The following is a 26,161-nucleotide window of genomic DNA, read 5'->3' as shown; positions in this document are numbered from 1 at the left end:
TACCAACCTTAGACTTACAATAAGAAGAGAGTAGTATTGCTGACAAAGCTCACATCTGTAGTGTACATGTTAATGGCATGTGTTGTTTTCCCTTCCCCTTAAGTCTTCCTTTGAGCATCTTCCATGTCTCAAGCTATGCCTTCAAAATTGCTCAAGACAGCTGGGACCATTGCCTGTTTCTTATTAATTAATTTTGTTGTTAAGGCTCTGCTTTTATTGTCATTTGTTCATTGGCTGTTCTCATTATCATAATATTTGTTTATCTCTCTAAATAAACTTTATACTACAGTTCTGAAGTGAACATAGCACAGTGGCATATTACTTCTAAAGGAATAAAAAGAAGATTGAAAAATCATCATAAGAAATCTTGTTCCTGACAAACTACTTAGAGGAATGGATTCTCAAGATAGACTTGAAGGAAAAGAGGACATATTGCAATGGCATGCTTCCTTATCTGAAAAGTGGCAGGCCAGTGTTAGAAAAGGCACCGAATATAGACTGTTAGGATACAGACTTTGACTCCCTTCCTGCCAGTATTAAATAGGGTGCTCCCCACTCCATCCAGATGAAATCAGCAGAGGAGCCCCTGTCTTTGAAGCTGACATGAGGAAGGAGTAAGTAAGTAATGATTCTCTGGCTTCTCTTACATCACCGTCTGCTTAGAGCTAGTAAGGTTGTACAATGCCTCACAGGGGTGACAGGCTATGCCATAGAGACAACCCAACCCACAGCAGAGCATTGGCCCTAAATGTTTAGAGAGAGATGCATACCAGAGTAAAGCCAGCCTCAACTCATTCTCCCCAATTTTAACTTCTACCACACTACCAATCCAGCTCCCCATCTTGGCCATGTGGTCCTTTCCCAAAATATTTTCCACTCAAGTTACCAATGTAGACACTGAAGAAGAGATGGTCCCAAACAATTTTCTAATCGATGAAAAATGGCAGGAATGAAAAATATATTTTTCATGTTTTTTAAGTCAAATAAGTGCCATCCTGGTTCAAAATGGGATTTTTTCCTAGGGTAAGATTTCTTTAGTTAGGAAAAGAAGGAAATGAGATAATATAGTGGAATCATGGACGCTTCCGAGATGTCTTGGTTCTCCCAAGAATGGTATAAGATAGTTGAGTAACATGCCCATATTGTAGGACCAAAAGAGCTGTTCATGAAAGCCTTCTGAAGATATATTATTGACCATCATTCATTTAAAACACAGGTGGCCTTCTTCATGTACACAGCACCACACTGAGAGAGTAGTCAAGATGAATGGCTGATGTGCTAGCCCTAAAGGAGTTGTTTTTTAGATATGCTGTTGTTGTTGTTAAGTGTCGCTGAGTTAATTCTGATTCATAGCAACCCTATTGAGTGTTTCTGAGAAGCAGCTGGTGGGTTTGAACCACCAATCTCACAGTTAGCAGTCCAGTGCCTATCCTACAATGCTATATCAGGACATAGTCTTTGAAAGTTAAATATGAATTTATTAGATAATTATTTAGCTTTGAGTACCATTTAAGCTTATTTTCTTCAATGAGTGAAGACACGTGCAGGGTAGGGGGTGGAGGGATTGTCATCCATACCAGAGCCTTCATTTTCCTTATGTAGAGTTATAACATTCACCTTTTAAGGAATTTACAAATTTTAACTGTTTTACAGTACTGCAAACATGCATCTACACATGTTATGTCTTCCAGGATACTTTTTTTCTTCTTCCAAATTACTTATAAAAATATGAAGTCATTTTATCTTCATAACAACAACACAAAATAGGTACTTATTGCTAGCCCCATTTTATAAGGAAAATGGGGCCGAAGGGATTAAGTAATTTACCCAAGATCATACTGAGCTTGATTTCAACAGTCTGAGCTTTTAACAACACAGCAAGCTCCTGGTAAGGAACTGTAGGATCAGCACTGGACTGCAAACCACAAGGTCAGCAGTTTAAACCCAGTGGCTGCTCCTCAGGAACCCTATATAGGGTCGGGATGAATCGGAACCCACTCAACGGCACTTTAACAAGAACAGCAAGCTTAGTAGCCAGGGAAGGAGTATACCCATCAAAAAGAAGTTTAAACAATGTGCCATATATTGCCAGCAACCACTTTATAAGTGCAACTCCAGGTACAACTTGAGACTGTCTACCTATTCCAGTGGCTGAAGAAAGGATTCTATTTTGGTCCACTTGGACCCAGAAAATTCTGACAGATCTGATCATTTTGTTTTGCCTTTCTGTAAAAGTGCACTTATAAATCCCATCTGGGCATACTCAGTCATGCAGCCTACAAATCGCCCCTGCAATTAGAAACTAGCGCCCAGAATAGGTACAAGAATATGTCCTAATTAGAATAGGATAACTGCTATATTTGGGTTAATGCACCAGACTGCAAGCTATTTGAACTGAAAGGCTGGTGGTTCACGCTCACCAGCTGCTCCTAGGAAACCCTATACAGGGTCACTATGGGTCAGAACCGACTCGATGGCACTTAACAACAACAACAACAACTTCTGTATTACACAGACCTCAAACTTTGCAGTCAAGCAAACACAATAAACATTTATCTTTTGCCCCCATAAATTAAAAAAAAATTTTTTTTTGATTCATCATTCAAACACTGAATGAGAACCTACTATGTCCCAGACATTGTGCAATGTGGCAGGGTGAACGGATTCATTATAAAAAGGGCATCTTTTCTAAGATATGAGAAACTAAATAAATCTCAGAAAGAAAAGGTGGCGAGACCCATGAAGTGTTATGGGGTTGCAGAAAGTAAGAGCTACAACTGAGAATTGGGAAATTACAAAACAACCCCTCTAAAGATAGCGTAGTGGTTACGAATCGGACTGCGAGCCTTAAGGTCAGCAGTTTGAAACTACCAGCTATTCCAAGGGAGAAAGATGAGGCTTTCTGCTCCCGTAAAGATTTACAGCCTCGGAAACCCTGTACAGGGTCGCTATGGGTGGGAATCGACTTGACAGCACTTAACTACAACAACAAAAGATATTCTATGGGTTCAAACATACCAATCACTCCTTGGAAGCTCTATATAGGTGTACTATGGTCAGAACCAATTCAATGTCACCTAACAACAACAACAAAATCCTATTATTTTGTCAAAAATGTGTTTTTCTATAGTCAAGTTTTTTTTTTTTTTTAATTTTTGCTTTTCACTGAATGCTATGGATTGAATGATGTTTCCCAAAAATATATATTGTAAGCCCTAATCGTTATACCTGTGAATACAAACCCATTTAGGAAGAGGGTTTTCTTTTTTATATAAATTAGACCATATCAGTGTAGGGTATGTCTTAAACCAATCACTTTATTTATACATATATATATTAGTAGAAAATATTCCAGTTTTCCTCTGGCCAGTTTCTGCCTTGCATAGGTTCTGGGTTCCTCTGGTTTCCTTATACCACAGTACGCCTATCGCTACACATTTATTGGCATTAATGAGTAGGAGAGACACAGTCCAGAATTTCCACTCTGACTCACAATTATCAAACACGTTGTTAATATGAAATGTACTCTTTGTTAGAATTGGAGTCATTCTACATTCCCATAGCCCTCCCCACCTCCCCAACCACCTCTTTGTTTTCTTCAGTGACTCCAAAGAGGCTATTTTTCCCTCTCAGTCTTTTCAGTCAAGTTTTGTAGACATTCATCAACTCTGTAGTTTTCCAAGTCGGGATGTCTGTCACTTAACCTTCATCCTCCTTGAATTTTCATCCTGATGTGTTTGGATTAAACCACAGACTGATAAATGAACAGTGCTTTGGCGACACAAAAGAGAAGTCATTAAGGAAACCTCTCCGAAGGTATGAATCAAAGCCAGGGATCTTGTTTTCCCCCCTAGTTCACGGATCGCCTGCAGTAATAAGTTTTTATTATTTTTATTTATTTCTCTTTTTTTCCCCTTCAGTTTCCAAATGGTTTTCATCCTCATTTCCTGTTCGTTTTTCTAAAAGAATAAAAGAATGTCCTGACGGCAGACAGCTCTGTGTTTATTGTACTAATGTGGCTAGCAAAAGCATTTTATCAATTTGAAATTTAATCCAGCAGCAGTAGGCGGGGAGACAAAAGTACATGAAGGTTAAGTAACAGGCCACCTGATGTGAGTAGTACGTTTCACTCATAAAGACTCAGGATAATGAGGGAAGTGATCCTTGTTTCCCTAAGGCAACCTTTTGCTAAATTGGGGCTTAGAACCAGGGACATCCCTTCTATTTATTTAACTGCCAACTCTCCAATTCTTTAAGCCAGCATTTACTTACAGAGTTTGGTTTCTTTTGGGTTTGGGGAGTTGCACACCCATCTCTGGTTTTCTTCCTCCCCACCAAAGCAGAAATTAAATAATAGCCAAAAAAATAAAACCTGTCGGTCTGCTCAAAGACATCAGTTGTATCAGATGTCACAAGAAGACATCAGAGTATATTTCCCTAAGCCAAATCAGCAAGGAGGGCAGTGTATTACAGTCACGCCCTTTATCTGTCTATTTCTTATAGAAATATCTTTACACTCAAAGCAATGCTTTATTCTTTGATCTATTTTAGTGATGTTCTAGAGTAAAACTCTCAAACTCTGTTAAAGTGAAACAAAGAGATTTGTTGAAAGCCTAAGAGACATTCAAATGGAAAGTCATTAGCTAATATAGTGTGAAGAACAAGGGGTTGCTGTTGCCCAGGACAGTTACAAAGCTGAAACCAGAAACTAGGTTACAATATTCTGATTGGAAGTTGTGAGACCCTGAGGCAGGACAACTCAAAGAGGGGACTTTACAGTGATTGGTTGGAAGCAGGAATGCTGGCCATTTGGATTGAAGTTGTACAGGGTGGTTGCTAATGTTGTTTCCAAGAAGCAGCTGGTAGATTTGAACTGTGTGGTTCGCAGTCCAGTGCTTATATCTTACACATTTCCTGTGGGAGGCTGAAAGAATTTCTGATTTTGTGTCAAGATTCTCCCTTAAAAATATAAAAAACTTTTCTTCTGTTATATACTCAAGTCAGCTTAAGGATTTGATGTCTGCAGGGAAAATCCTTTCTTTTTATTTTTGTTTAACTTTTTATTGTGATTTCAATTAAATTTTACAGAATAAATTGGTTTTCCATCCAACAGCTCATACATATATTGTTTTGTGACATTGATTGCAATCTCCACAATATAGCAGTAATCTTCCTACTTTCTTCCTGTATTTATTACTTCCACTTGTCCTTCTTTCCTGTCCCTTCCTGCCTTCTGAGTTTTTTGTTGTTGTTAAGTGCCATTGCAACCCTATAATGGATTTCCGAGGAGCAGCTGAACCACTGGCCTTGCAGTTAGCAGTCCATGTGTACCCTACAGCATCATACCAGGATCCCATCTGAACTTTGTTATTGTTGTTAAGTACTGTGGAGTCCATTCCACACCCTGTACAGGGTTTCCAAGGCTGCAAATCTTTATGGGACCAGAAAGCCTGATCTTTCTCCCACAGAATAGCTGGTAGTTTCTAACTGCCAGCCTTGAGATTAACAGCCTGATTCGTAACCACTACACTACCAGAGCTCCTGTTGTGCATGCTTCATTCTGTTATGGACAAATGCTGCCCTTTTGATTTCATACGATGATTGCTCTAAAGAGTGGCTACTTCCTTGATGTTATTGTTATAGACCTGAAGAACACACTCAACATTTCTAAAGCTGGGGGAACTGAAGAAAAAATTTGAGCCTCAACTTCATTATTAAAGGATTCTCTGGGAAAATTATTGAATGGTGCAGAAAGCATCAAGAGAAGATGGAAGGAATACACAGAGTCACACTGTACCAAAAGGAAATAGTTGATGTTCAAACGTTTCAAGAGGTAGTATATTATCAAGAGCCAATGATCCTGAAGGAGGAAGTCCAAGGCACACTGAAGGAATTGGCAAAGAACAAGGCACCAGGAATTAATGGAACAAAAATTGAAATCTTTCAAGAGAGTGAGGTGGCACAGGAGGCACTCACTCATCTATGCCAAGAAATTTGGAAGACAACCATCTTGCCAACTGATTGGAAGAGATCCATATTTGTGCCATTCCAAAGAGACGTGACCCAACAAAAAGAGGAAAGCATCGGACAATCTCTTTGATATCCCATGCAAGTAAAGTTTTACTAAAGGTAATACAGAAATGACTGCAAGCATACATCAACAGAGAACATCCAGAGGTTCAAGCCAGATTCAGAAGAGGACGTAGAACGAGGTAGATCATTGCTAATGTCCAATGGATCTTGGCTGAAAGCAGAGAATATTATAAAGATGTTTACCTGTGCTTTATTGACTACGCAAAGGCTTTTGATTGTATGGATCATGACAAGCTATGGACAACATTGTGGAGTATGAGCATAACAGAACATTTAATTGTGCTCATGAGGAACAAGTACATGGACCAAGAGGCTGTTGTTTGAACAGAACATGGGACAATAAATGTTTTTAAATTAAGAAAGGTGTGTGACAAGGTTGCATTCTTTCACCATACTTATTCAACCTGTATGCTGAGCAAATAATCCGAGAAGCTGAGTTATATGAAGAAAAACATGGCATCAGGATTGGAGGAAGACTCATTAACAACCTGCGATATGCAGATGATACAACCTGGCTTGCTGAAAGTGAAGAGGACTTAAAATACTTACTGATGAAGATCAAAGAGCACAGCCTTTGATATGGATTGCATTTCAATGTAAAGAAAACAAAAATCCTTACCACTGGACCAATAAACAGCATTCTTATCAACGGAGAAAAGATTGACGTCATCAATGACTTCATTCTTCTTGGATCTACTATCAACACTCACAGAAGCAGCAGTCAAGAAATCAAACGACGTATTGCATTAGTCAAATCTGTTGCACAAGACCTTTTTAACGTGTTGAAGAGTAAATGTCAGCTTAAGGACAATGGTGCACCCAAGCCATGGTGTTTTCAGTAACCTCGTATGCATGCAAAAGCTGGACAGTGAATAAGGAAGACCATAGAAAAATAGATGCTTTTGAGTTATGGTGTTGGAGGAGGATATTGAAAGTGACATGGACTGCCAAAAGAACAAACAGATCTGTGTTGGAAGAAGTGCAGCCAGAGTGGCATTGGAGACCAGGGTGGCCAAACTTCATCTCTCATACTTTGGACATACTGTCAGGAAGGACCAGATGCTGGGGAAGGATATCATGTTTGGTAAGGTGGAGGGTCAGAGAAAAAGAGGAAGAACCCCAGCAAGATGGATTGGCAAAGTGGCAACATCAATGGGCTCAAGTGTGGCAACAATAGTGAGGTTGGCCCAAGATCGGGCAGTGTTCCATTCTGTTGTGCATAGGTCACTTAATGGCACCTAACAAAAAACAACAACTGTTTGGCTGGAGTCCTGGTGTGGTGCTGTGTGTTAATGCACAGGTTGCAAAGCCATTTGAACTTTGCAAGGTTGGCAGTTCAAGCTTACCAGCCACTCCTCGGAAACCCTATACAGGGTCACTATGGGTCAGAACGGACTCAACAGCACTTAACAACAACAAACTGGCTGAAAACTGACCCATGGGGGTGAATTTAGTTCCAGGCCTGAAGGTTGTCTAAGGTTGTAGTCTCAGGGGCTCCATCCATCTCTATCAGACCAGTAAGCCCAGTCTTTTTTGTTGTTTTGAGTTCTGTTCCACTTTTTCTGTCACCTTGTCCAAAACCTCCTATTGCAATTCCCTTCAGAAGAGTCAACAGTGGTAGCTGGGAACCATCTAGTTCATCTTGTCTCAGGTAATGGGGGCTGGGGTTCACAAGGTCCATTGGTCCTTTGGACTAATTATTCCTTTTATGTTTGATTTTCTTCACTCTGCTTTGCTCTGGACTAGAAGAGACCAATAGCTGCACCTTAGAAAATTCCTTGTTATGTATTTAAATCTGCGGGCATCAGGACCTTACCTTAGCTCAAGAGGAAAACAATTTCTTATTCATGGGCTTTTAGTTATGTATTGTTGTTGTAGTTAAGTGTCATTGAGTAGGTTCCTACCCATAGCGACACTATATAGGATTTCTGAGGAGTGACTGGTTTGAATGCTGACTTTTCCTGCTTATCCTACAGTGAGGAGTAGTTGGTAGATCTGAACCACCAGCCTAATCTTACAGTACCATGAAATGACTAGGGTCACTGATTGCTAAAGAACTTGCTGCTGTAGGTTGGCTCCAAATCATAGCCACCGTATGCACAGCAGAACAAAACACTACCTGATCCTGCTCCACTGTTGTTACACTTCAGCCTGTTGCTGCTGCCAATGTGCCAACCATCTCATTGGGGGTTCTCCCTCTTTTTCTCTGTCCCTCCACTTTACCAAGCATGATGTCCTTCTCCAGGGACTGGTCCCTCTTGATAACATGTCAAAAGTATGAGAGACAAAGTCTTGCCATCCTGGCTTCTAATGAGCATTCCGGCTCTACTTCTTGCAACACAGATTTGTTTAAGAAATTAACATGAGTCAATATGGAGTCTGAACTCAGTCTCAGACCAGCTAATTTACTTTGATCAGCTACCTGAATTTTAGGACTCCTGGGTAATACAAAAGCAGGAAATTTTAACAAAATGAGGTCAGTTCTACTTCTAGACAAGCACCCTATATATGACAGGCACCTCTGTTCTTATTTGGGGTGATCCAAATGCCAGCTGCTTGGATTTGCTTGAGCTTTCAGGAGTCACCTTATTCTTAAAGATTTAAGTAGCATGGACTGAAATCTCCATAGTATATAAGATGGAAACTCTCCTCTCTTAAGAACCTGTGGGAATAAAGGGGTGGAATATGGTGAAGAGGTCAACATTTATCCTGCTGGGCCCTCAGTTTCCACATCTATTAAGTTCTCAGTCTCGTTGCACGTATCAGTTGCCCTTGAGATAATGCCAACTCAAGTTGACTCCATACTTGTCAGGGTAGATCTATATTCCATAGTGTTTTCAGTGGCTGTGATCTTTCAGAGTTAGATCACCAGGCTTTTCTTACAAGGCACATCTAGATGGACTCAAACCTCCCACCCTTTGGTTAATAGCCAAGTGCTTAACCATTTGCACTACCAGGGCCAACTGTTCCTACTGACCCTCATCAGGACCACAGTGATCAGCTAGTACTTGTCCCTAAAGTCTTGCTGACACAAGACTGTGTGCAACAAAATTTGTGAAATTTAGGGGCAACAGAAGATGATAATAAACCTACTTCCTGGAACTATTGAAAGAGTTAAATGCCATACTGGGAAATCTGCAACACAAGGGCTCAGAATTAGTAACAAGCTGCTGTAAATGAGCATTTGTCTTCAGCAATCTCCATGCCTAAGCTGGCTGAAGTGATGCCACATCAGTTCTCCTTTGTTATCTTCCATAAATATGGAAGACAAATGGGGAGAACTGATTTAACGAGGTCATTTATTCAACAAACATGGATTGATTTCTTTCTGCAATCTAGCTATTCCTACACTAGACCTATGGTTTTACACAAGTAATATTCAGTTGGTAAAAATAAGCCTTGTAACTAAAGAACAACCAGCAAAACAAACAAATCTTTGTTGGAAGAAGTACAGCCAGAATGTCCCTTAGAAGCCAGATGTCAAGACTTCATCTCTCATACTTCAGACATTATCAAGAGGGACCAATCCCTGGAGAAGGACATCATACTTGGTGACATGGAGGGTCAGGAAAAAAAAGAGGGAGACCTCAATGAGATGGACTGACACAGTGGCAGCAGCAATGGACTCCAATGTAACACCAATTGTAAAGATGGTGCAACACAAAGAGTGGACAGGGATGAGCAACTTGGACATTGGCTACCCAAAATGGGGGGTGAGGGGCTACAAAGGCAAGAAGTGACTGGCTTACAAGCTTTCAAGAGGGAACCTAGACCCAGAGGGCCTGGAGGAAGGTAGAATCTCCAGTGAGTAGTATTCAATCTGACTAGGCGGGGCTGATGCAATGAAATGCACATGGGTTTCTTGTGATACAATAGTGAATAATTGTTATCAGGACTGACTGTGAGGGTTGAAAATGTAAAGGTGGACGTTTTATAGCAAGGAGGGGAGTGATTGACTTTTCAGTCTAGGAGAGGAGTTCCCTAGGACCATCAAGGGAGAAGAGCAGAGAGCGGGACTCTACCCAGAGAAGCAGTGATGCCTGAAATGGAGCCAGAGATGATGACTTGGAGCTATGGAGCAGCTGGAGACTCTAGACCCAGAGAGGGAGAGTGACTGTGTGCTGAAGACTTGGGGGGCACGGGGGAAGGATTGCATGGAGGGGATTGTAACCATGGCAATGAGACGATATAAGATAGAATGAATGTAAAACTAATGTTCTCCCATGTATGTTGTTGTTGTTATGTTGTTAAGTGCCGTTGAGTCGGTTCCGACCCATAGCGACCCTGTACAGGGTTTCCAAGGGTGTAAATCCTTACGGGAGTAGAAAGCCTCATCTTTCTCCCGCGGAGCGGCTGGTAGTTTCGAACCGCTGACCTTAAGGTTCGCAGCCCGATTCGTAACCACTATCACATAATTAACAATAAATCATTAAAAAAAAAAGATGGTGCAAGACTGGGCAGTGTTTCATTCTGTTGTGCATAGGGTCGCTGTAAGTCAGAATTGACTTGATGGCACCTATCCACAACAACATCATAACCAAAGAATGTGTTATATGTGTACTAAGAAATAAATTGACTAATAAAACTAACATTGTGAAGACTATTCCCAATATTCTAAAGAGTTTCTCCTACCCTCAGGTGCAGGGTTTGTGACAACATGAATTCCACCTCATAGCTCAGAGCTCAAGTGGAAGATGACAAAAGTACACTGAAGACAAAAGACCCTGTGCCAAGAGACAGGCAAATGGGAAAGGTATAGAGGCATCACCACCACCAAGAGACTGGAAATCTCTGAAGCTCACTCCTGTCTTTAGAAGCACAGCATAGAATGAATGTTCCATGGTCAAAGGTTTTCATTCTCCCAGGAAGTTCTTAGCACTGGTCATATCCCTGTGCATTCATTCCCTATGGCTGTTGTAACAAAGTACCACAAGCTGGTTGATTCATAAGAATAGTAATTTATTGTCTTATGGTTCTGGAGATTTGGAGTTCAAGATCAGAGTGTCAGCCTTGTTGATTTCTTGTAAAGGCTCTGAGGAAGAATCTGTCCCAGGCTTCTCTCTTAACTTCTCATAACATGTCTCTCTCCTTGTCCCTGTGTATACATCTTCTCATCAAAAAATATCAAAAAGATAACTCGCGATAATCCAGTAGGAGTATCATGTTAACCTAACTGATAACATCGTCAAAGGCTTTATTTCCTAACAAGGTCAGATTCATAGGTATAGGGGTTCGAATTCAACATATCTTTTGGGGAGGGATAAAATTCAATCCCATAATACCATGCAGAGGACCCATAGTGACTGCTTTCCTGAGATGGTACATCCTAGATTTAAAAAAATATATCAGAAAAAATTCCCTCATGTCTAAACCCAAGAGAAATAAGAAACTCATCTGGTTGCTGATAAACACCTGTACACTTCTCCAGTGTCCGAGCTCCCTCCTGATACAAAAATATGTCAGGTGCTCTTACCAGGGCTTACCTTCAAACCCAGCGCATCCCTAGATGAGTCATATGCTTTAAATGAAGAAGGGGAAAGAGGCAAATGAAACCACAAATCTGTTAATGAGGATCATTCTTTATTACTGAAATAAATACTTGCTGGGGCAAAGATACATCAGATCATCTAAGTAACACAAAAATCTTGAGAGAAAGAAAAACAATGAGTTATTTCAAAGATCAAGTTGAGGATCTGAAGGATCTCAGTAACCCTTCTGCCAGGAAGGATTTAGACCAAAGATTCATGGTCCCAACCAAAGCTCTCATGAGGACTAAGATTTCACCTCCTCACAGAATCATGTATCTGGAACCATGCAGAACGTCAAGAAATGATATCAAAATATAGAATAACTCATACAATGGTCAGGAGAGTTGTATAGAAAACATCAAGGGATCGGATGAAGTACATGGTCATTGAAATTAGCAGAAACTGAATTCAAATCATAGCTCCATCACTTTCTGTGTGACTTTCAGCAGATTATATAATCTTTTAAGCTAGTAATACCTAGCTGTGTACTTTGTGAGACTTACTTGACATAATAGGCTAAGTACCTGGCCTAGAGTAAACATTCAAAATTATTTGAAAACTTCCTTTTGAACCCCCAAGACCCTAGCCCAACCAACATAACCTTGCAAATTCTAGATAGCTTGAACTGTTCTCTGACGTTTTTCTCGAGTGTATTCTTAAATTAGCAGAGATTTGATTAGCATAATGAGTAACCATATTTTTCATTACTCTCCTGCCTTACTCTTCTAAACCATTTTCAAATCACTTTCCAGTATTATTGTATGAGGGTGAGTCAAAAATAATCCACACTCTGGCTTATTTTAATTAAAATATATCTTAATCAAATTTTAGAGAAAACAAATACATCATTTTCGACATAATCTCCTTGCTTTTCAATACACTTTGCCCATCTGTCAACAAGTTTCATATTCCCTTATTTTAAAAATGTGTTAGGTTGACCTTCCAGCCACGAATGCAGCACTGTCTTACTTCTTCATCAGAGGTGAATCTTCTTCATTGAAGGACTGCTTTTAGGTGACCAAACAGGTGGCAGTCCAGTGGAGCAAGATCAGGACTATAGGGAGGATACTTTTACACCTCAAAACCAAGTTTTTACAGTGTACCAGCAGTGGACAGAGGTGCATGGACATACATTGTCGTGCAAGATAGCAATGCCCTTGGATACCAATTCTCTGCATTTAATCCCAAATTTAAGCTTCAGCATTTTAGTGAGCATCTCACTGTAATAAGCACTGTTGATTGTTAACCCTTTTTCCTGATAGTGTTCCAATACTGGCCATTGAGAATCCCAGAGAACTGTAAGCAACAATTTTCCAGCTGATGGTTGACTTTTGAACGTTTTCTTGGTTTTGGCAATTGATGTTTCCATTCTATATTCTGTCATTTACTTTCAGGTTTGTAGTGATGAACCCATGCCTCGTCACCAGTAATGATTTTTCAAAAGAAACTTTTACCTTCCTTGGAGTATCAGTCCAAATTTTGTTTGCAGATGTCCTAACACTTCTATTTATGCTCCTCAATGAGTTGTTTCTGTATACCGATCTTGCAGACTTTTACAAACCTAAGTTTGTCACGGATTAATTCATAGGAAGAGCCATGACTGACTCACAGAATCCACTATCACTAGTCTATTTGGCAGACTTATTTCACGTGCACGCTCAATGTTGTCATCAGCCGTGGACGTAGATGGGTATTTTAATGTAACAGAGTGTGGATAATTTCTGACTCAACTTTGTATTTCCTCCTCCTTCCCAACATTTTTTCTTAGGGATTCATTTGATCAAATTTTATTTCTCTAAAATTATCAAGGCAATACTTTAGAAGAGTCCCTGCCAGATCACTGAATGGAATCATTTGGCTACTGCCCAGCAGCAATTCTTACAAATGACTTTCTGGGCATCGCTCTGGACCAGGTGCAGTGTTGTTTCTTCTCTGTGGTCTAGGTGGGCAGCAACAATTTGTTACCCTGCCTGTGTGCAAACAGTTCAGGCTGACCTTGTTGTTATTGGCCAATTTTTCCCCTTTAGTTGCACTGAACCAAAGCACAATAGGCTTCTGTTCTTTGGGATTTGGGACTTTGGGCATCAGCTGCATGAAAGATCTACACACTTACCTGTTCTTCACCTCATGTTCATTGCCCTTCTCTCTATTCACATATTTGGAAAGCCAAGTTTATCTGATCTTCCTTCCTGCCTGCCTGCCTTTTTTTTATTTCCTTCTTCCCTACTTTTCTTTGTTCCTTTGCTCCTCCTTTCCAACAGAAAGGGCACAGATATATGATGTGACAATCAGGCTATGCGATTGTCAGTACAGGGAGCCACTTAGTATGCAAAATAGGTCTGAATCACTAGATAACAACCCAAGTCCCCATGTTCAATTCAACAAACAATTATTGAATGTGTCTTGTATGCCAGACCCCAATGTTTTGCACTGGGAATACAAAGTTCATTGAGATGTGGACCCTCTCCACACAGACTTTTACAGGCAAGTAGAAAAGTCAATAATGTCATGAACTATGTTGTTGTTGTCAGATGTCATCAAGTCAGTCCCTGACTCATGGTGACCCCATGCACAATAGAACAAAATACTTGTCAAACCTATGCCATCCCCATGATTGATCGCAGATCAGACACTTGTAACCATTGAATTTTCATTGGCTTATTTTTGAAAGTGGAAATCCAGTCCATCTTAGTATGGAAGCTTAGCTGAAGCCTTTTCAACAAGGCACCACTGACAGATGAGTGGTGGCTGGACACAAAGAGCTTTGGCTTGGAATTGAACAGAGGGTCACTCCCAGGGCAGGTGAGAGTTCTAACACTAAGCCACCAGTGCTTCATATCAGTTGCCTCTGAGTTAAATCTGATTCATGGCAACTCCATGTTTCCGACTAGAAGTGCACTCCACTCCACAGCATTTTCAATGGCTGCTTTTTCAGAAGCAGATTGCCAGCACTTTCTTCCATAAAAACTATGCTGTTGTTGTTGAGTGCTGTTGAGTCCGTTCCGACCCATGTTGTGTTGTTGTTCAGTGCCAATGAGTTGGTTCCAATACATAGCAACCCTGTATAGGGTTTCTGAGGAGCAGTCGGTGAGCTTGAACCTCTGACCTTGCAGTTCAAACCGACTTTGAAATCCAGCACATTAACCCTCAGCACCACACCAGGACTCCTTCCAACCCATAGCTACCCTGTATAGGGTTTCTAAGGAGTGGCTGGTGAGTTTGAACCACCGACCTTGCAGATCAAACCAACTTTGCAGTCCAGTGCATTAACCCACACCAGGACTTCAAGAAAACTATTGTTGTTGTTGTTGTTTGGTGCCATCGAGTCAGTACCAACTCATAGTGACCCTATGAACAACAAAACGAAATACTGCCCAATCATGGGCCAACCTCACTATTGTTGCCACACTTGAGCCCATTGATGCTGCCACTTTGCCAATCCATCTCACTGGGAGTCTTCCTCTTTTTCTCTGACCCTCCACCTTATCAAACATGATATCCTTCTCCAGCGACTGGTCCCTCCTGATAATATGTCTAAAGTATGAGAGATGAAGTTTGGTCATCCTGGCCTCCAAAAAGCACTCTGGCTGCACTTCTTCTAACACAGATCTGTTTGTTCTTTTGGCAGACCACTGCACTCTCAAAACTATAGGTGCATTCAAAGTTCCAACTTTTTAGTTTGCAGCCACATGTGACAAAACTATTATTATATTACAATCACATAATGTTATATTATATCTATAATATTCTGTGATTCAGGATAGAACAAAAATGTGGATTAACTGCTTTGGGGGTGGTTAATTTTGTTGAGGAAGGTCCTCTGGAAAAGCTATCCTTATTTCAGGATGTTATCATGTCGGGGAGAGCAGATACAGAAACTTCCTAAATCTCTCCCAGACTTCTTTTCTCAAATCATCTAATAATCCTCCATGAGCCACAAAAATCATCTTTGTAAAGCAGTGTATGCCATAACCCTCCTCAAAGCACTTGAGGGTACCCTATCTACTTTTAGGAAAAAATCCAGAATCATTGGTCTGCTCCTCCTTCCGGCACTCCACAAGCCACTCTATTCTCCAGAACAATTGCTAAGCCATCTCATGCTGCCTTACATCTCTATGGGTTTCCACATTCCTTTAGCTAGAAGATTCTACCACATCGCCAATCTTTACCCCTTTACAGCCTGATGAAATACATCAAGATTTCAATTTGCTGCCTCAGTCATCAGCTTCTCTGGGAAACCTTCCTTAACAAGCTCCCTTCCTACTCCTTACCCAGGAAATGAATTGCTTCAGACAGACAATGTTGGTTGGCTAGTGGAACTCCCATTCCTAACTCCAACTACAGGCATGCCTCAGACATATTGTGGGTTTGGTTCCAGACCACCACAATAAAGCAAGTCACGTGATTTTTTTGGTTTCCCAGTACATATAAACATATTTAGAAGAGACTTCTGGCAAGGCAAACGGACTACACAGACACACAGACTCTCTAGCACAAAGATATGAGAAACCAAATAAAACAGACGCAAATGAAAATCCTTGAACCCTGAACTTCAGAGGAAAGTTTAGAGAAGGGGATTGAGCGCTTGTTGGGAGAAGAAGCTAAGGGGGGATGATGGTGAGGGAGGGAGACTGGTGAATGGCAGGTCAGGCACAGAGCAACCATCTTGAACAAAAGGTAGCCCGGCAAAGCAGATTCATGCAAGTGACAGGAAAGGTGCTACTCCTTTCTCCCCCTGCTCCCCTAGTGACCAGCTCTTACCCTCATCCACCCCCAGTGCAGACCCTGTTCTCTCTTTCGGTTGGGCACCACGCCATTGTAAGACAGGGGCCTTCTGTGTCACTTCGGTGTCTAGATGCAGGCTGTCTCAGCTCCAGACCTACAGAACCAGCAAAGTCTATCAGAAACTCTAATAACGAGCCACCCACCCACTAGCTGCTATATGGTCAGAACAGACACTGAAACCAACTCCCATCAAGGGCCTCCACAAACTAATTCCAGATTGTATGCCCGAACATAGATAACATCTAGTCTCTAGCAACTCCATCTAGGGCCTGGAACTCTGCTGTCATATCCCTCCTGTACCCACTTGGTGAGAAACTTGGCTGGCAGGATCCCCCCAGAGTTTTCTCTTCTCTGGGTCCAACAGTTGTTTTTGTTGTTGTTATGTGTCGTGAAGTCGGTTCCGACTCATAGCGACCCTGTACAGGGTTTCCAAGGCTGTAAATCTTTACGGGAGCAGAAAGCATCATCTTTCTCCAGCGGAACAGCTGGTAGTTTCGAACTGCTGACCTTGAGATTAGCAGCCCGATTCATAACCACTATACTACCAGAGCTCCTTGGGTCCAACAGTTACACAGTTTTATTTTTTATTTTGGTTCCTTTCTGTCAGGGTTTTGTTGTTTTGGTTTATTTCTTCTTTCTTCTCCTTCTTTTCTTTGTTTCCTTGAATTTCATCCTTTCTATCTCCGCTTTTGTTTTTCCTTATTTTAGTTCTCATTTCCCCCTTCTTCTCTTTAATCTTCTTTTGATCTTCTATACTGCTCTCTGCTCTCGTTCTCTTTTCATCTTCCCTCTCCCTTGTTCTTAAGTGCTTTTGCTTTTGTTTTTATTTCTTCCTTTTATTTTCTCATTTTTCTCTTCTATAGCTCCATTTTTCTGTTCTTTTTTTCTCTTTTTAGTTATTATATTCTTTTTTTTTTCTGGTTGTTGCCTGTTTTACTTTTTTTTCTCCTTCATTATTTTCTCTTTTCATTGTTAGCTGATTTTTTGTTTGTTCTGTTTTGTTTTCTTGTGTGTATGTCTATCGGTGGTTTTCTCCTCTTTATCACCCAACAGGGGATAGAAACTGTGTCCATATGGTCCAGCCACAACCATGCACGCTGCATCTCTACCCACTGAGCAGGAGCCAATACCAGCTCATATACTACCTGATCACTGATAAACAGCAGCCAACACCAGCCAATACTACCCTAACCTAAAGCTAACCTTTACCAACCCAGAAAGAGATTATTACCTGACAAAAGTTTCTAGGTGCAGCCTATTGGCATCAGTCCCATAGAAAGGGAGCCAAGGAAATTGCCCAACAGTGACCTCACCCTTGCTCATCTCATTCCCCTACCTTCCATATCCATCCACTTAATATTGAAGTAACCAAGATCAAGGGAACCCATTGATAGCTACATCTATCAACCTCCTGGTATACACTGCAAGGCTTAAAAGGGAAAAGAATGAGTCTAGAAAAACGAAGTCAATTTCTTCATTTTCCTTACAGCTGAGGGAAGAGAATTGGCATTTGAAAGTTTGGGCTATGATGGTGGAAATCTGAAGTTTTTGTTTTCCTGGTGAACAAGCTAGTCATCACTGGCATATCCTCTCCTCAGTGTGAAAGTGGATGTGATCCCTGTAACCATGGATGAAAGAGAGTCCAAGAAAGTCAGGTACCTGCACCAATCCTGATGATGTTGCAGTGTTCGGCGTTCACAGCAGATCCCTACTTTCAGACTTCTTGTTATGTGAAAAATATAAACCCATATTTACTGAAACCATTGTTCTCAGTGATTTTTATTGCTTGTATATGAAAACATTCATAACTGATATGGGCTCCTTTTGTTTGTTTTAGCAATTCCTATTGGAATTACCTAAGTAGGTGTCTGTCTTTCCCCTAAAATGAGTCCATGGGTCAGGGCTGACACAGGTAGGCTCCTTATAACTGTGAAATGAGTAAATGAATCGATACACCAAGAGGGATTAGAAACCATCTTTGTGCTTCTTGCAAGCTTTGGTTCTTTCCTTAACCTAATTTTACCCTGAGGAATTTGTTCTTAAAGTGCCTTGTTCACTGTGTTGTTTTCCCTCTTACTTTGCCCTATATGTCTATAGTATATCAAACAGACTTAAACAGCACAAATTGTTTGCATTCTGTTTAATACCCATTTTTTAAAAATGACGCTCACGCTAAGAGAGATGGGCTGATTAATGTACTCAAAATATCTAGCACTCCACAGCCAATTCCCTTATCCTTGTTCTATTCATAATGTATAACCCTTCTTTCTTCAAATGTGCATAAAAGGATCCATTCCCCACCAGCATTATTTGTAACTGTAAAGCTTGAGGTGGTACTAGATGTCAAAAATGAAAAATTGCTAAATTCAAAATTGCTTCTCCCTTTGTTTTAAAGGTGACCTGCAAGTAGTTTTTATTTTTTTAAATGAACTAATTGTAGGATTATATGCTGAATGCCCCAAATGCAGAGAGTGAGAGTAGAACACTCAGCACATACCTGCTACAAAATACCTGGTATTGTTTCCGAGACTCTGCAACCCCTAGACTGCTGACACCCTCATTCCCCACAGCCTTAGTGAGGAGTCTGACTCCCCATAGCTCTGCATGGGAACTGAGATAAGACAGAAGGAATTGGAAGGCATCTGTTTGGCCACTTGCTAAGTGATCTTGGGCAAGCTGTCTTATCAACCAGACAAGAGCAAGCGAGCCAGCCTCTTTATCCCCTCCCATGGAACAACCGATGGTAACACCTGCTTTCTTTAAAAAGAGGCTGTCAAGAGTTGCAAGCTATTTTCAAGACTTATTAAACCCACATGGGTACTGTGTAATCTGAAAAATAAGTAGGGAACCTGTCCATAGTTCCCAATTCACTGTCCTGCTCCCTCTGATCCCCAGCATGGCCTCTAGACTGGGATTTGGAAATCCTTCTTGTTCTGGTATTGTTGTAGGTTGCTCACCAGTCAGCATGGTGAACTCATGCACAAACAGAAGCTGTCCCATCCTGCTTTAGCTCCATGATCTGATCTTTGCAAACCAGACCTTTGTGATCCATTGGTATTCATTTGGCTGGTCTTGTTTCCACTGACTGACTTTTAACCAGGTCTCTCTTTCTAGTCCGTCTTAGTATAGAAACTCTGTTGAGACCTACTCAGTATCATAGCAACATGTTAGCTTCCACTGACAGATGGGTGATGACTGCTCATGTGCACTGACCAGGAATTGAACCTGGATTTCTTGCACAAAAGGTGAAAATCTGACCATTGGACCATCTGTCTTGGTCTGGAGTAAAGACACCCACCCCAGAATAACTCAGACACTTCAGGTATCACTTTTTTTCTGATCATCTATGACTTTACCCCAGAACAAAATTATACCAAAAAGGCACTAGAAATGAAGTGATATAGTTTAAGGGAAATCACAGAAATGTTCTTATGATAGAAAATAGTATCCTGAAAAGAACTAAAATGCCACCTTTCATAAGAATGTTTTTCTTGTTTATCCAATTACTTGTCATCTGTTAAAAAGTACATAACCTTTATTATTGTTAAGTGTCATCTAGTCTATTACAACTCACAACAAGCCTGTAAAAATTTCTAAGGAGTGTTGATGTTTTTAGGCCACAGACATTGAAATTAGCAGTTCAGTGTTTATCCTACAGTGCCACACCAGGACCTCATACCCACTGTTGTTGTTGTTAAGTTCTGTCAAGTCAGTTCCAATGCATAGTGACCCCATATAGGGTCTCTGAGGAGTGGCTGGTGGGTTTAAACTGTCAATCTTGGAGTTCAAACAGACCTTGAGGTCCAGTGCTTATCCTAGAGCACCACATCAGGACACCTTCCATACTCTTGTCATTAAGTGCTGTAGGGTCAATTCCAACTCATAGCACCCCAGTATAGTGTGTCTGAGGAGCAAATGGTAAACTTGACCCACCAACCTTGAGGTTCAAACCAATCTTGCAGCCTAGCACATTAACCCACAGCACCATACCAGGAGTATTATTAGGTGCCATCAAGTCAGTTCCAACTCATAGAGACCCTACATACAATACAAAGAAACATATATTTACAATTGTTGTCACACGGTGGTGGTACTGTGTGTTTCTGTGATGCTGGAAGCTACGTCATCTGTATTTCAAATAACAGCAGGGTCACCCATGATGGTCAGGTTTCAGTAGAACTTTCAGATTAAGACAGACTAAGAAAACGGAACAGATGGGCTTCTTCTGAAAACTGAACCACTGAAGACCTTATGAATAGAAGATAACACATTAAGTCATTCATTAACTGTATTATACCACTGAGAGATTGAATGATTCAGATTCCATCTCAGTGAGACAGATTTATCAGCAGCAATGGAGCACCAAGCAAGAAAAATTTGCTAAAAAGGCAAAAGAAGCCAGAAAACCAGAGCAAGTTGCATTGCAAACAGGAAAGCACCAAAGTGGATTTGCAGCACTAATTATTGATCCATCCATTTGTCCATCAACTAGTCATTAAGTCTGTACTCAGTCTAGAGACTGTATGGGGTGGGGGGATGATGCACTTTGAAACCATTTGCCATCAAGCTCATTCAGACACCTCATAATGACCCCATGCATGTCATAGTAGAACTGTGCTCCATACAGTGTTCAATGACTGAGTTTTCAGAAGTAGTCACTAGACCTTTCTTCCAGGATGCCTCCAGATGGACTCTAATAGCCAGCCTTTCAGTTAGCAGCCCAACACTTGTGCAACTCATCAACTCCAATGCACTGCTTCTGAGAAGATGAAGGACATTCAACACTCATTGGCCTACTTCATGATTCTCCTCAAGCCAGCTAGTTCTATCAGACATCCCTGGGAGGAGCAAAGCCCTGGTTTCCACTTCCAGGTATCCACTACCACATGGGAGATCTAGGTTTGATTCTTTCACAGACACCAGCTGCCTGGCATTGGGGGCTTGCATGTTGTGCTAATGATGAACAGGCTTTCAGACTAAGATGGACAAGAATGAAAGTCCTGGTGATTTGGGGAAGCCGATGGATGAGAACAATCTGATGTGCAACCAATCTTGGGAATAGCATATGATCAGGTAGCATTCAGTGACCTTGCACATGGAATTTCCATGACTCCGGGGCCATCTGACAACAATAACAACAAATTGTTATTAGTGCCATGAAGGGGAGTGAACAGACCCAACCAACATGCAGAAGCACAAATAAATAACCCATCAAGAAGGCACGCTCACTGGATCCTGCATCAGCCCCATCTATGTCATCTGCATTCTCTGCAAGTACCTGAGACTTCAGACAGAACCAGGGGGACTGAAGTCCTTCCCTCACAGCCTCTCTTTCATGGCTCCATAGGCCCAGGGTGTTTTCAGACTCCACTGTATTCAAGAGTCAAATTTCCCAATGGGAAAGGTTATTTCTCTTTTTGTTTTTGTTTTTGTTTGGCTTTGTTTCATTGTTGTTGCTCTTGTTATTTTTCCTGTTCAAGTAACAGAAAGATGTCAGAAAACAAAAACCCAGCTTGGCCCTCTAGGGAAGCTTCTCAGTCTTGGCAAGTACACCCAGGGAATCCAGCCACTTGGGGAGGTTAACGCATCAGCAAGTTGTGCCTCTGGATTTGAAAATGCCAAGCTGGTACTTTCAGGTCAAATAGAAATGCCACGCTGAACTCTGTGCCTTGGGAGCATAAGACAGAGTACGTTACTTTGGAGGCCTTACTTCATCAGAATCCACCTGCAAAATGAACTACAAGAGCAAGTCATCTACAATCAGGTAATTCCTATCATAAACCTAATGAGAAAATAACTCAGAAACCACCAATGGCTTTTACCCAAAGAGATGAATAATGTGGAGAATCCTTGGCTGCGAGAAGAACAGAAGAAATTAATTGCCGAAGCCTTCACAGCATGATGAAAGCCAAGAATTATCCCCTGGATCTGCACTTATAATTTACAACAGCTGCCTCCTTCAGACAGGCCAAAGTGACTCGCGGGTAGCACACAAAACACAGCTGATTGCAGCGATGAATCTGGAGCCGGGTCAGCATGTAGTCACCACAGGGAGGATGCTTTGCCTCAGGCACATCTGCAACACCCGCCTGGAGCCGCCAGTGGAACCACACAGCTCTCAGGGGCTGGAAGCTCATCTTGCAGCACATCACCGCCCCCACTCTCCAGACTATTGTCATCAAAACTTTTTTAAAATTCCACTGGGAGATTGCTGAAGCACAATCTACAATATTAATGTTTATCAGCTACTGGAAACTGATGGGAGGAACATCTTATACCTTCTTATGAACTCTGCTGGGTGGCATAGAAAAGACAGACTATAATAATGCCTTAGAGGATTCTCTGGGGGCCAATGGCTTAAAGTCATGGCATTAAAAATATTCAGGCAAAATCATAGTTTAGACTCCAGTTCTTCCCACCAAAATGGCGATGTCATGGATGCTATGTGTATCAGAGTAGAATTGTGTTCCATTAGGTTTTCATTGGCTGGTTTGGGGGAAGTAGATTGCCAAAGCTATCTTCCATGGGCCTCTGGATGAACACAAACTACCAACCTTTTGGTTAGCAGCCCAGCACACCAGGGATCAAATGACAACTAACTATCTCCCCCATCCTTGTGCTTTGGATGAGATCAGCCCCTGTGGCTCATAGAAAAATTTACAAAAGAAAGAGAGGCTAGAATTCCTGTTTAAAAATAAAGGTGTCCCAGTAATAAAAGAAAAAAAATGTATATTAGCACCCTCAAATTTATACAAAAGTCCTTCTTTCCTACTTCCTAAAAGAGGACATAATATTAAAGTTAGCAACCCATGACATGACAAAAATTTTGAGCAGCTGAATTTCAAAGAAAGAAAAAAAAAAAAAGGAAAAAAAAAACTGCACTTTCCATTGGAAAGATGCAAGTCAAAACAACGAGATATCATCTCATCCCAGCACTAATAGCAAAGTTCAATAAGACAGTAAACAACAAAGGATAGCAAGGATGTGGAGATACAGACTCTTAGAATCTGCTCATGGAACCATAAAATGGTGCAACCATTTTGGAAAATGTTATGGTATTTCCTTAAAAAGTTGAAATCAGAAATATCACTTGATCCAGGAAGCTCACTACTAGGTATACAAAGGCAAGTCAAAAAAACATTGCTATAAAATCATAGAAAATTTTAATTAAAACAAAAATATCAAAATATGGAGCTGTTGTTGTATGATATATCCTCAAGGTGTATATACTTCTGAAGATGGTATTTCCATTTTTCTAACCCTTCCCTGAAGAATTCTGTACTCATCAAATCATGCCATGTCAAATGGCAGTCTTTGGCATCCCTGAGGGACTCAAGCCTTGTTCCTTTTCAATGTTCTTTGAGTTTGGGAAACAAAAGGAACTATATTAGGGTGTAGGGTGGATGGGGCGAAGGAAGAAAGATAAGCCTTTCTGCTCCCACAAAGATTTTCAAAGTCTCAGAAACCCTATACAGGGTCACTATGAGTTGGAACTGGCTAGATGGAATTTAACAATAAGGATGTATGGGATAAATTTTCCCAATCCAATTCTCAAAGGACAGCCCTTGCTACAGTAGAAAGAGCAGTTACATTGTTGTGATGGGGGAAAAAAAAAAAGACTCTTCATCATGAATTACTTGGGCCCTTTCTCACTAACATAGTTCTCAATTTTCTGTAAACCTCTTCATAATAAGCTCCTGTGATCATCCTGTGTCTTCTAAGAAAATCTATTACAATTACCTTATTAGAATACCAAAATAACAGTCACCTTAACCTTCTGAACTGACCTCTTAGCCTTGAATTGAACTGGACCAGCAGATTCCCTTAGAAGTCATTGTTTTGATCAGATGTTTTTTGTGGAAGGCAAGTATATTACTGAGATAACTTATCTACAGTCATCCACTGATTGCAGAAATGTATTTGACCATGTCTTGCTTGGAATAAATCTATGCATGAAAGACCGGAACCCTAGTAGCACATTATCACTGACCCGAGTAGCACATTATCACTGAACCCGAGTAGCACATTAACACTAAAGAAAAGGAAGACATGGTGAATTGCACAAGAATTATAGAAAACAAAGATTAATACACAATCCTGTATTATCAATAATAACAAAGCAGATACATAGACAGACAGGCAAGATGAACAGGTATGGGTAGGCAAGCAGTACTATACCACAATTATGTATTGGTTTGGAAGACAATATTTCTACACATGTATTTGTATGTATATGGAGACATAGAATAAGCACTGGACCGTTAACTGTAAAGTCGGTGGTTCAAACCCACTAGTAGCTCCTTGGAAACCATATTTAGGGTCTCTATGAGTTGAAACCAATTCAATGGCACTTAACATGTATAAAGGTCACAAATCTCATGTAAATATATCCTTGTATATAGTAAAGCAAACAGGGAGCAAAGTTATGAAAACTTGTTGTTGTAAAGTGCCATTGAGTTGGTTCTGACTCATAGTGACCTTGTTTAGCCTTTCCAAGGAGCAGCTGGTGAACTTGAACCAAAAACTTCTTAGCCATAACCAAATACAATGAAGAAATGAGTCTCTGGGCCTGGGAACTCAGGACCATAGTCATAAGTACATCAAGTTCGGTTGGCATAACATAGTTCACAAAGACCATGTTGTACATCCTACTTTGGTGAGTAGCAATTATAGTCTTAAAACCTTGTGAGTGGCTGCCTAAGGCACAACTACTGGTGACTACCCATCAAGAGTGAAAAAAAATGAAAGAAACATGGAAGCAATTAGTGCAAAGTTCATAAATCGCAGCTACCATGATCCTGAGACCAGAAGAACTAGATGGTGTCCAGCTACCACAACTGATTGATCTGAAAGGGATCACAAGAGGAGACTCTGAATAGAGTGGAAGGAAAAATGTGGGGAAAAAATTCAAAGTCATTTAAAAAAACAACAACTAGGTTTACTGTTTTAATAGAAACTGGTGGAATCAGTGAGATTATGGCCCTTCAATGTTGCCTTTCAAGCCTGGAACTGAACTAAGCCAGATGGCTAAACTTACAGCCAAACTATAGACAGGCCTACAAGGGAGACAATAACACCAGTGAGTTACACACTCCTTAGAACAATCAACCATATGACATCATAAGGACAGCATTTGCCCAGGGATACTCTGGTAGCGTAGTGGTTACGAATCAGATTGCTAACCTGAGGGACAGCAGTTCGAAACTACCAGCTGTTCCACGGGAGAAAGATGAAGCTTTCTGCTCCCGTAAAGATTTACAGCCTTGGAAACCCTGTACAGAGTCACCATGAGTCAGAACCAACTCCACGGTACGTAACAACAACAAGGCTCAGAAGGGGTAAGAAAGAAGGACAAATAGAAACAGACAGAGGAAGTGGAAAGGGTGCTGTTAAGATTGTGGGGATTGTAATCAATGTCACAAATCAAACTATGTAGGAGTTGTTGGATGGAAAACCAATTTGCTTTGTAAACTTTCATCCACATCACAATAAAAAGCTTTTGGTTTTGGCTTTTTTAAAGATTACCTCCTCTTTCAGAACTCCTTCTCACCTGTCTCTTTCATAGGCTCCTTTCCTCTAATTTCCCCTGGGCTTACAGCTTACCTTCTCCTCTCTCACATGTCATCAGTGAACTTCTGCTAAAATATTAATGACTAATCTAAGTAAGGAGCTCTGGTAGCGTAGTGGTTACGAATCGGGCTGCGAACCTTAAGGTCAGCAGTTCGAAACTACCAGCTGCTCCGCGGGAGAAAGAT

This window comes from Chrysochloris asiatica, unplaced genomic scaffold (genome assembly GCF_000296735.1).
Source record: "Chrysochloris asiatica unplaced genomic scaffold, ChrAsi1.0 scaffold00014, whole genome shotgun sequence".
NCBI classification, from domain to species: domain Eukaryota; kingdom Metazoa; phylum Chordata; class Mammalia; order Afrosoricida; family Chrysochloridae; genus Chrysochloris; species Chrysochloris asiatica.
Note: the sequence above shows the minus strand (reverse complement) of the source record.